Raw genomic sequence first — 11,564 nt, 5'->3', positions numbered from 1 at the left:
AACACATAGCAATGTACAGACCAAACCTCACTTTACTGACCCCCCAAAAGTGCTTTGGTAGCTTTGACTAAAAGCCCAGAAGTAAAGTTGTGAGAGTTTTAAAGTTGATCACAACAAAAGGTACACACATTTCTACACTTACATAGATATGCATGTGTGGCTTATATTTATATAACATTTTTATAAATGTATATACATATATGTAAATATATATATATATATAAAACACAAGCATACTTTAGTTGCCATGGAAAAGGTATACCCTGCTTTTTTAAAGTCATAAGGCCTTGTCATTTGTTTTGTATCCAAGTTAATAAACACCTAGCTTTCAATGTGTGAGAATGGCACATGTTCAAGTGTTAAATAAAGTTATTTTAAAAACCCGGAACAAAACTATTTAGCCTACCTAGATTATTATAACACCCAATTAAAATAAAGAATCATAAGCTAAATAAATCATCATTAGGCTAGACAAAATCTTATTATGCTAACCAGCTCCTAAAGTGAAGACAGATTCTCAGCATGAGAAGAAACTGACAGTCTGCTGCTATTGAGTTGCTCCTGGTGAACACTCTGCCTTAGCTTCCCTTTACCATGGACTTTTGCTTGCTACCAGATTTGGTTCTTGAGAAATTTCTCGCTTGAGGACATTTCCTGTTATGGAAATGTTGGGAGCTATCTTCCCTAGACTGTACAAAACCAAACCACAGCTTGAAGATGTGCTCCGGATTTTACCCCTTCCCTTTCTATTTCAAAAGAATTAAAGAGGACAGATAATTGTTGGGGACTGTGACTTGTTTGAGGCCATTTTGCTGTTCTTTCTGCCATAATCCAGCCTTTCACCTAAAGGCTACATGCAGCCTTGCTGTAAGTTCTTGGGCCAAAGAGAAAGGAATGTGCAGCTGCAAGAGATAATTAATCTTGTAGCCCGGAGGAGAGCAACACGGCCCGGTACCATTCCCAGAAATGAGGTCTTACTCCCTCAACTACATTCCGGAGTCAACAAGGCAGTTATCAATAAGTATATGTTACATTGTCTGTTCAAGATCACTGAGGCAAGCACATCTTGCACCACCTCCTGATAGTCAAGCAATTAGGAATGCAGCTAGAAGGCCACTAGAAATTTCCATAGAAACAGCACGTTCTTCATAACTTGAAGGTCATCCAGCCCCCTAGCCCACTGCCCATTTCCTTATTTGGAGAATGATTTACTTTCTTTGTTCCTTGTAACCTGATATGTATTCTTGCCTTGTATGGACCTTCGCGCCAAAAAGTATGACTGACATCACCTTTGTACTGCCCCCTTCTCCTTCACTATATAAGAAGGAGCTGTAGTCAAATAAAGTTGCCTTTGAGCAGTGAGATATTGCCTTGGGTCTTTATTATTAACCTCTCTCAGATTTTTACAGGTGTGGTTGTTCTTCTACCCAGCAAAATAGGAGTGCGGTTGTCTGAGAAGCCTTCCCAGCTAATTCCTGCTGGCCGGGCCCCCCTGGGGGGCTTCGGGACCCCGCATTTTGGCACCCAACGTGGGGCTCGAAGACCACCGCCACACCCCGAACGACTACGGGTCGGCGAGTCCGGAGCTGTTTTGTAAATCGCAGGAATACCCCATCCGGGTAAGCGTTGAAACGAGTTAGCCTTAATCAAAAATTTAAACTGCAGTTTTTTCAGTCGTTCTGATCACCACCCCTGATTGGCTCTTGGGGCTTCGCCCGTTGGCTTCACTTCCATGGGTGTTTCGTTGAGTACTGAACTTAAATTCATTAAATATATACAGTCTGAGTTGAAAGCCAGACATATAGAGGTTACCAAAAAAGATATTTGTAATTTTTTAATGTTTGTTCATGATGTTTACCAGAAATCTAGTGTTCCCGGGCTCCCTCTCGCTCTGACTCTGTCTCTCAGTTTCCTTCCTCTTCTGACCCTTCATCTTTACTTCTGCCACTGCACCCTCTGTGCAAAATCCTAAACAGCCCTTCACTTCCCTAGTCTCAGCTCCGTCCCTGTTCCACCAAAACCTTTACTCCCCTCACCACCCTCCCCTCCTTAGCCAGCAATTGCAACAATACAAAGCCTTTAATTAGAAAAGCCTCAAAGAGCCGTTTCAAGCCGTAACCTCCTATGGCCCCCAAGCCCCTTACACGCTCTCCTGCTTAGAATCTAATAGCTGAACTCTTTGTCTCTTGGGAAGTTAACTTTTTTTTCCGCTGCAAAGCCCTTGCAGATAGGCAGGAATCCTGATCTCTAAGCTCTTATAGCTGGCCTCGCCTCTTTTCATACCTTAAAGGTACAGCACACACTTTCCAGGTCCCAGCTTGCCAACATGGCTCTTGCTGCCCTCTGTGCCTGGAAGTCGCTCCCCAGAGCCAGCATTCCAGCAGCTCCCCCACACGCGGCAACAAACTGTTGCTGCTTCCCCCCCCCTGCTCAGCAGCCTCCACCGCGGAGAAAGTTCAGTCCCTAACCATGGCAGATTCCCTCCTCTCACCGCTCCCCCTCTTAAAGCTATAGAAATGAAACTACTTGGCCAAATTGAAAATCTTAAACAAATCTTAAGCCTTCAAAAACAGGCTGCTTCTCTTAATTCACAAGTTTCTGCCCTTCAGGCTTTCCCCCGCCCTCCTAAATCTATAGTTGTCTGTCCTCTGCCCACTGAATTCCACGGCCAGGCCCCCCATCTTGAGAATTCAGAGGGACAAACTAATAAAAGTGAGGCTGAGTGCCATAAAACAGAAACTGCTGCAGTGCCTACAAAAAATTCTAAGGGCACAGTGAGCAGGATAATTACAAAGTATCATCTGCTAAGCCATAAAACCTTGCGATATCTACACTTTGCTGTTAAAACTTCTGAGCCTAATGTACCTTTTACTCAGTACATTTTGCTCAAACCAGCCCTCAGCCTCCTTCAGCCTCTTTCCTGCCAGCCTTGGGAAACAGCCAGCTCAGGCCCTGCCACTCCCACTTTAAGCCTTCCATTTCACCTTGAAATACCCAATCTTTGTTATTCAAAATAAATCTGAAAAGTGGCATCTCTTGCATATTCTCAAATCAATTAATAAAACCATGATCCCCATGGTGCTTTTGCAACCCAGACTCCCCTCTTCGGTTGCCATTCCCTCTAATTCCAATAAATTAGTAATTAATCTTAAAAGATTGCTTTTTTTTTTCTCTATATCATTACACCCTGCGGACTGTAAATAATTTGCCTCTAGCCTTCCTGCTGTTAACTGTGCTGGCCCCTCCCCGAGTTATCAGTGAAAGACTCTGCTTCACCTTGTCAGCCCTACACTTCGTCAGATATGTGTTATTAGGTTTAGTGCATTAAGTGGTGTAAAGTAATTATTAAAACATTAAAAAGCAACATGAAGATAAGGGCAATAAACTTTTTTTTTTCATGCCTCTCAGAAAATTTTAGAGCAAGGTCATGATTCTGTCACTTTACAGATAACAAAATGTTGGTAAAAGAAAAACTTCTTTGTGTTTTAAAATCCAAACGAACACAAAAGTGTTAAATTTAAGTCTTATTTTTCTATTAAAAGTTTTATTTTAATTTTTAAAGTATTTACAAAATTATGTGAAAAATAATGTGGTTAGCCTTTTTAAACAATATAGTTAATTTAATGCACAGTAAACACCTAGGTGTGCTTTATAGTACCCTTAGTTTTAACTTTGTGCTACAGCAATGGTTGTTCTTTATTTCTGCATTGAAAGAACTATTATTTTAAGTGCATTCAAAATATCAGCACATTATACAAATCTGTATATTTGTGTCGCAGTGAAAAAATAATATAAATGAAAAATATATTATATATAATTTTATAAGTAATATATAAAAGTAACTAAACTTTATAAGCAAATTAACTAGTATTAAATACAATTTTAGTCTTAAGTTCTAAGTGTGTAAATACATCAGATGTCTTTAACTATATTTTATAATAATCTAAGCATTTAGTTAATTTAGTATATAATATTTTTTACAAATTATTCACTTAAAGTCTTCATAGTAAAAACAGTTGTTTGTTTTTTAAAATCAGTTTTTATACCTTTAATAATCATAGTTCATGCTATTGTGTTTAATCATAAAAATTTTAACACTTTATTGCAGCTGTCTTACTGTTCTACTGCAAAACCAATTTAAAGAAAACCTATTCATTTACAGCAAATCATTTCATACTTCCAAGTAGAGACTCCTTCTACAGTGCTCATTAACCATTTTACTTAATGTTTTAAACTTCAAATTAAAATTGTTTTAAAAATGTTTTGTGTTAAATCTAAACCTTAAAATTTATTTTCAGCAAAGTTCCACTCCATCTACATTAAGTACTTCTCAAAACTAAAAAAGTTTTTCTACAAAAATTTTTTTTCTTCTCACAAACATGCTAGCTAAATATTTAAAAGCGCTTGTCAATTTTTTATAAATAAGTCTTAAATCACTCCTTTTATCTGTTTATCTGTCTGTTGTGATGAATGAAAGTGGCCACAAGTGTAAAATGTTGTGTTTAGTGTTGTTTTGTTTTGCCTGTTTATTTGTTATCTCTACATTTTATAATAATACAATTTTTAAAGCCTTATCCATTTTTCAAATTTCAATTAATTTTTTCAACCTGGTTCAGTCTGGTCAGTTCACAGACTGGCATCTTGCAACTAAAAATCATGTGTTAAAAATTATGTATTAAGCTAGCTTTGTCCTTCTAAGAACATGGCGGAAGGTGTGGGAGATGGCAAACCCCAGATTTCTCAATGGCCATCGGGGATAACTTTTCCCTGGAGAATTTCTGGACTTTGCAGTCACCCGGCTTTCCTGTTATGTGTAAGTTCAGGCCTATAGAATATGTATTTATGGCTAAAAAATAGCATCCAGCTTTAACATAATAACTAAAAGTTTAAGAAAAATCCTTTATATTCAGTTTAAAAATTTTTTTAATTAGCAATTGTTAATTATAAAATTTCTTTTATGCCAAAGTCTAACAGAGGTCAAATAACATTCCCGTGGTATTCAAAAATAACTAGTGTAATGTAAATTGCTAATGTTTTCTGCCTGTAAACCCAAGCCAAAAAACTAAGTAAATTCTTAATTTTTATATGAAGTAACCATTTTGCCTCCTGCCAAGCTGTTTTCTTATAAACCTCCTGCTAGCCGCCATTCCTGCAAACCTGTTTCTAACTGACTCCACCTTTGACAATGCTGAATTGAGCACTCTGCCTAGCTGCCTTGATGCCCACCACTGCCACCAACAACCTCCATTGCAAACAGGTCACGGTCGTGGAACTTTGCTCGCTCGAACCATATATGTGCCCGCCTGTTCAACAATCAGACATTTGCAATCAAACCATTATTGTTAACAACTCTTCCATCTTCATTGAAGCCCCCAACTCCACTTATTTTGTTTGCTCCACTAAATTTTCTCCCCATATTGTTACTGAAATGTTTCTTGCTTATCATGATTATTATGTTTTAGCTTTGTTAATGCCTAAAATAACCATCAAACCTGTTGGTCCGGTTTCCACCTTTATCCTCATCCTGCAAATGGTCAATGCCTCTACCCAAGCGCTCTCCAACACCAGCTATGAACACTGTTGAATCTGCAATTCACCAGTTTCGCCGTTTTATGAAAGCATCACAACGTTTGAACCTCCTATCTACACCACTGACTCTGAACTTCTTCTCTGGAAAATTCAGCCTCAGCGTCATTAACTCACTGTTGTGCAGGTTGTGAGCTACAAACTCTGCCTTCTAGCCCATCCTCCTCCTCTCAAGTTATTTTAAATCTTATAAATGCCTCTGCTCTAGCCCTCACAGACCCATATTATGAACGCTGTTAGCTTAGCTTCTCTCCTCAACCCCTACGATACTGTTAGTTCCCTTGCTGATATAGTTCTTCAAAATCGTCGTGCTCTATATTTTGCCCTTATGAAAGAGGGGGGAGTCTGTGTAGCCCTTAAGGAACAATGTTGTATTTTCAAAGACAAAACTGGATTAGTTAGGAATAGCGTTCAACACATTGGTGACGGTATAAAAGACTTCCAAAAACATTTCGATGAAGAACAAGGTTGGTAACAGGGTTGGTTTTTCTCTTCTCCTTGGATACATACATTACTGTCCACTATTTTGGGCCCTCTTATTAGCCTCATGCTGCTCCTTTCCTTTGACCCATGGGCTTTCCGCAAACTTACTGCCCTTGTTAAAAACCAGGTAGATGAGACGGCAAAAACCTCTGTTCAAGTTCACTACCAACAGTTAACCCAACGTGACTCCTGTGAAAACTTGGCTTTTCTCACCAAGCCGCCCTTCCAGCCACTAAGTTTTCAGGAGATAGAGCGCATAGCTAACAAACGGAGCTCGCTCCGGTACTTGTGCTCTCGGCTGTGGAGACACCTACGACGGGATTAGCAAGGTCCCAGTTAGGACACGGCCCTAAAAGGCTACAATGCATAATTCAAATCTCTGTGCACACCCACAGCGCCTGTAGCCATCTTTTAAATGCGGCTTTGGCCGTGTCCGACCTGGTCAAACCTTGTAGCCTAAGACACGGTTCTTCCACCCGCTCACGACTTTCCTTCTTTTATTAGAAGAGAAAGGGGGAGATGTTGGGGACTGTGACTTGTTTGAGGCCATTTTGCTGTTCTTTCTGCCATAATCCAGCCTTTCACCTAAAGGCTACATGCAGCCTTGCTGTAAGTTCTTGGGCCAAAGAGAAAGGAATGTGCAGCTGCAAGAGATAATTAATCTTGTAGCCCGGAGGAGAGCAACACGGCCCGGTACCATTCCCAGAAATGAGGTCTTACTCCCTCAACTACATTCCGGAGTCAACAAGGCAGTTATCAATAAGTATATGTTACATTGTCTGTTCAAGATCACTGAGGCAAGCACATCTTGCACCACCTCCTGATAGTCAAGCAATTAGGAATGCAGCTAGAAGGCCACTAGAAATTTCCATAGAAACAGCACGTTCTTCATAACTTGAAGGTCATCCAGCCCCCTAGCCCACTGCCCATTTCCTTATTTGGAGAATGATTTACTTTCTTTGTTCCTTGTAACCTGATATGTATTCTTGCCTTGTATGGACCTTCGCGCCAAAAAGTATGACTGACATCACCTTTGTACTGCCCCCTTCTCCTTCACTATATAAGAAGGAGCTGTAGTCAAATAAAGTTGCCTTTGAGCAGTGAGATATTGCCTTGGGTCTTTATTATTAACCTCTCTCAGATTTTTACAGGTGTGGTTGTTCTTCTACCCAGCAAAATAGGAGTGCGGTTGTCTGAGAAGCCTTCCCAGCTAATTCCTGCTGGCCGGGCCCCCCTGGGGGGCTTCGGGACCCCGCAGATAATTTTCTTTGAATATTTTTATTAGATACACCCCTTTAATAGGCATAACAGTTATTGAATATCTTCTCATGTAGTGGTAATTTCCCTTATCCTCGGGTTCCATTTCAATATATTAGTAGTATACCAGTATATTATATACTACACTACATATACTAGTATAAAACATACACTAGTATACTAGAGTATACTAGTAGACAAATCTCTGTTCAGAGTTCATGTAAACAAAATGGTCTGAATCTTGGTCTTGACACCTCACCCCCCCATATGCACTAGTAATTCTCTGTGACGTTGTCCCCTTTTGCATAGGAACATCAAAATGGGAAAACTTAACAGTTGCAAACAATTACTTTTTTAACAGAGTTGGACCACAAATTTTTTATACTTCAGTGGGATCTTACACCCTAAACACTTGGAATAATGACTTGGCTTAACTCCAGTTGATTCGACATTGACTATTCAACCCTGAACCAAGGATACCACCTACAGAAACAAACATGGTTTCCCACACCAGCACCAGGACAGAAATTCTACCAAGGAAGGCCCTATTACCACCACGGCACTGACTTACTCCAAAAACAGTTCTCATATCACCCTGACAAAGAGGCAACAGCAATAGTGTGCTTATAGGGCAGGATTCTGTGCAATGTTAACCAATGGAGAGATGGAACCAGAAGACACTACACACCACCTGATCTTCGACACAAGACCTGTACAGAAACCAGGATCTATAACTACAGAAACTTGACAGCAAAAACTGTGAGACTGAAAAGCTGACCACTGCGAATGACTAGGGGGTTCTACAAACGAGTATGCCTAAAGCCTTGAGTTGGTCTAATGCCAAAGTGCATCGGGGAATTTTTAGGCCAGAGGTGTTTATGTCCAATTTCTTTCATATTTTTCTGTGACTATGCAAAAGACGATTGAAACACACATATCTTTTTTTAGTGTATTTTCCATCTCTGAGGAAAAAATGGGAGCATACTAAAGCTTCGGCTATTGCATTAATGACTTTATTGGTGATACAATAATTTTCACAAATATAATGGCTAATGACACTCTCCCCTTCTTTTTCAAATTTTTATATCTTTATTCTCTTTCTAGTTCTTAATAACTTTGCTTTATGTCATCCTGAAACAAATGTATTATGATCAGTTATGTCAAATATGTGACACATTTTCTTTAAATAGATAATAAAAAATTGTTGTCAATTATATATATATATATATATATATTATGGGGATAGCAGCAGTAACTCAAAAAACTTGGAATAAAAAAACTAAATAACCCTTTTGTTGTTGTTTTGAGGCCACACTGATGATGCTCAGGGGTTACTCTTGGCTATATACTCAGAAGTCGCTCCTGGCTTGGTGGACCATATAAAATGCTGGGAATTGAACTGCAGTCCTTCCTAGGTTAGTGCATGCAAGACAAATGCCCGATTGCTTGCACCATCACTCCAGCCCCAATAACCATCTGTAATCAGTTAAGGTACTATATATATGTATATATATATATATATATATATATATATATATATATATATATATATATATATATATATATATATTTCCAAGGAATATACTCAGTGGATAATAGGCATTTGACAAGATACTTAACATTTCCAACCTTTCAGGAAAAAACAAACTTATAGATAGTGATAAATCTTCTCAAACCAATTAAAGTAACTATTACATATTCAAATATATATATCTAGTAATAATGATACAAGAATAGGAAATGTTTGTACATTGTTAATGATAATGTATATTTTGGCCACTAGAAATAGTTTCTTTAAAAAGTTTAAATCAAGTCATAACAATATAGAATAAAACAAAAAAGCCTTAAAATAATAAGGTAGGGCACAGTGGTAGGACATTTGCTTTGCATGAAACTGACCCAGGACAGATCAGGGTTTGATCCCTGGCATGTCATATGGTCCCCAAAGTCTGACAGGAGCAGTTTCTAAGTGCAGAGACAAGAGTAAACCCTAAATATAGCTGAGTATGGCCCAAAATCTAAATCAATAAATAAATAAGTTAAGGCATCTGCCAGTTATTTGTCAGACTTTGAATACAGGCTAAAGGCTCCCACAAGTGCTGCATAACCCAACATATACCTATGTGTGTGTTGCCCTGATTGTCCAGTAGCAACGGTTTAAAAAATGAACTAGCAGGTCCAAACCAACAAGACAATTACTCCCCTAAAAGTGGTCCATACTAAAAATTGTAATTAAAAAAAATTTTTGTGCGGGAGAGATAGCATAGAAGTAAGTTTGCCTTGCATACAGAAGGACGGTGGTTCAAATCCCAGCATTCCATATGGTCCCCTGAACCTGCCAGGAGTGATTTCTGAGTGTAGAGCCAGGAGTAACCCCTGAGCCTCAGCTGTCCTTTTTTTAACCAACCCTGCCCAGAAGCATCTGTGGAAGTTACGTAAATGGAAGTAGGCCAGATGAGCCAGGAAAGGTGGATGCAGAAGGTCCTGGTCACTCCACTTTGATCAGTGTCCATGCGCTACTCATAGTTAATACCCCTAGCACGACAAGCAGAAAACATCACATTACAGGTGCAACAATGGGGAAACAATGCAGTCAAACTTTATGCATAGAGAAAGAGAATGGCAGTGTTAATGATCCGAAAAGTACCAGCAACCGATTTATCGTCTCAAATAATGATTTTAGAGAAGAAATATGGAGGATGTTCATTGAATGTTGTATATGTAAACATTTCCATGGGATTATTATGTTACTGATCCTACCCTGATTGGTGATTGTGCTCTACCCTACGGTGTGACCTAGCATTCTGCTCCCACCGTAGGGCGGCGGTACCTGATTCGGATATATAAAAGCAAGGATCTGTGGAAGGATTATGGTTTGAGGAGTTTGCCCCTGTTTTGATAGGCCTGGGAGGAGGCCCTGTGGGCATTTTCCTGCATTGTGTCTGTGTATATCCGAGGAGTTAAATTAAAAGAAGTCTGCAATGTTTTTAGACATGCCCGGGCTTCTCAAAATGGTAACAGTTGATTTGCTTTCTAGGGTTTGTGTTGAAACCTCTCCTCAGATTATTATCAACGAGATTTCTGGATCTGTCTTTCGCCCAATGACAGCCTTTTTCTCATTTTGGGCAAAACCCTGGTTTACGGAAGGTGTTTTGTCCCCGAGGGGAGTAAGGTATCATTTCGTTGGTAACTATGAAGGTTTGTACTGAGTCCAAGTGGGGTAGGGGTTGGGATTCCCAGGTGCAAAGAAAATCATTCACATCTGCCTTTTCATTTAATGCAGGGTTTCAAACTCAATTTATCTGGGGGCTGCAGTAGGCAAAGTCGGGGTGAGGCAGGGCCGCATAAGGGATTTTGCTTATCAAATACTTGCAATACAAAATCTCATTAGTAAGAAAAAAACCGCAAAAAAATCGCATTAAACATTTGCATACCCTGAACGGAACTGCTCAGGGTATGCGAATGATCTTTTTTCTTACTAATGCGATTTTTATTGCGATTATTCAGTAAGTGAATAATCGCAAATACTGCGATATTTGAAGGCTGGCCGTCAGCCACAAAATGTACGGAGGGCCGCAAATGGCCTGCTGGCCGTGAGTTTGAGACCCCTGATTTAATGTATTCAATACTAATCTGCAGGCCAAATTTGCATTATAATAAACCAAAGATTTTAGTAGGAAGTTTCTTACCTCTTCATCTTCAATTTGTAACTTCAGAGCATCTTTAAGCTTACCCACAAATTCTACATATGGCTCATAGGGCCTTAAGTAATTTTTAAAAAGTTTTCTCTACCAATGCTGTTAGAATCAATTTTTCCCATGAAGACAATGCAATATCCCTAATTATATTTAGTATTTCTCTAGGTAAAGCAGCTGTGTCTGAATATTTGCAAATTTATTTTATGCCATCAATAATTTATATGAGCAAGTCACCCCTGCCACTTGTTTTATTGTACCATCCGGGCTATATAATTTGACTTTTATACTTTCTGAATGAAACATTTCCTTATGCCTGTCAGAATGTCTACGGCCATACCACCCTGAACACGCCTGATCTCATCTGATCTCAGAAGCTAAGCAGGGTCGGGCCTGGTTAGTACTTGGATGGGAGACCACCTGGGAATGCCAGGTGCTATAGGCTTGAGTCCCTAATACATTGGGGAAATCCACAGCATCATACATCCTGTTTTATACTTCTTAGACATCTACAATGAACACCAGATAACCATTCCACTTCCT

At 39.3% G+C, this 11,564-nt stretch overlaps 2 non-coding genes across 2 annotated transcripts; both read left to right on the top strand.

The window, feature by feature from the left end:
• The first annotated feature begins 3,623 nt into the window (after positions 1–3,623).
• Positions 3,624–3,753, top strand: LOC126014654 (small nucleolar RNA SNORA22). Its single transcript, XR_007497661.1, has one exon. It is a non-coding gene; the product is annotated as a small nucleolar RNA SNORA22 (small nucleolar RNA).
• Positions 3,754–11,347: 7,594 nt separating this feature from the next.
• LOC126014965 (5S ribosomal RNA) lies at positions 11,348–11,466 on the top strand. The gene has a single exon (XR_007497884.1). It is a non-coding gene; the product is annotated as a 5S ribosomal RNA (ribosomal RNA).
• Positions 11,467–11,564: the final 98 nt, after the last annotated feature.

Source organism: Suncus etruscus, chromosome 7 (genome assembly GCF_024139225.1).
Source record: "Suncus etruscus isolate mSunEtr1 chromosome 7, mSunEtr1.pri.cur, whole genome shotgun sequence".
In the NCBI taxonomy this organism is placed as follows: Eukaryota; Metazoa; Chordata; class Mammalia; order Eulipotyphla; family Soricidae; genus Suncus; species Suncus etruscus.
The sequence above is the reverse complement of the archived record's forward strand: the minus strand, read 5'-3'. Positions and strand labels throughout refer to the sequence as shown.